Source organism: Penaeus monodon, chromosome 30 (assembly GCF_015228065.2).
Source record: "Penaeus monodon isolate SGIC_2016 chromosome 30, NSTDA_Pmon_1, whole genome shotgun sequence".
In the NCBI taxonomy this organism is placed as follows: Eukaryota; Metazoa; Arthropoda; class Malacostraca; order Decapoda; family Penaeidae; genus Penaeus; species Penaeus monodon.
In genome coordinates, this window is record NC_051415.1 from 26,429,976 (window position 1) to 26,430,238 (window position 263).

Genomic DNA, 263 nt, shown 5'->3' on the forward strand with positions numbered 1-263 from the left:
AACTTTTTTCTTGCGTCAGGTTTCTCCATCATCAATCACAGATAACGCGGTTAATGTAATAACACGCCGCTAATGATTTGAAGGTCAATTCCTGAAACAGATATGTCTAAATAAAGGATACTGGTAAATTAACATGTAATAATCGTTCAAAAATCAAAATGCTTGTAATAATAACCATATTCATTACCGTTCGTTAGTATATGCAATGTATTATGGTCTTCTGTTTGAAATTGTGAGGAAAAGGACTAAGACTAGTGTTGATT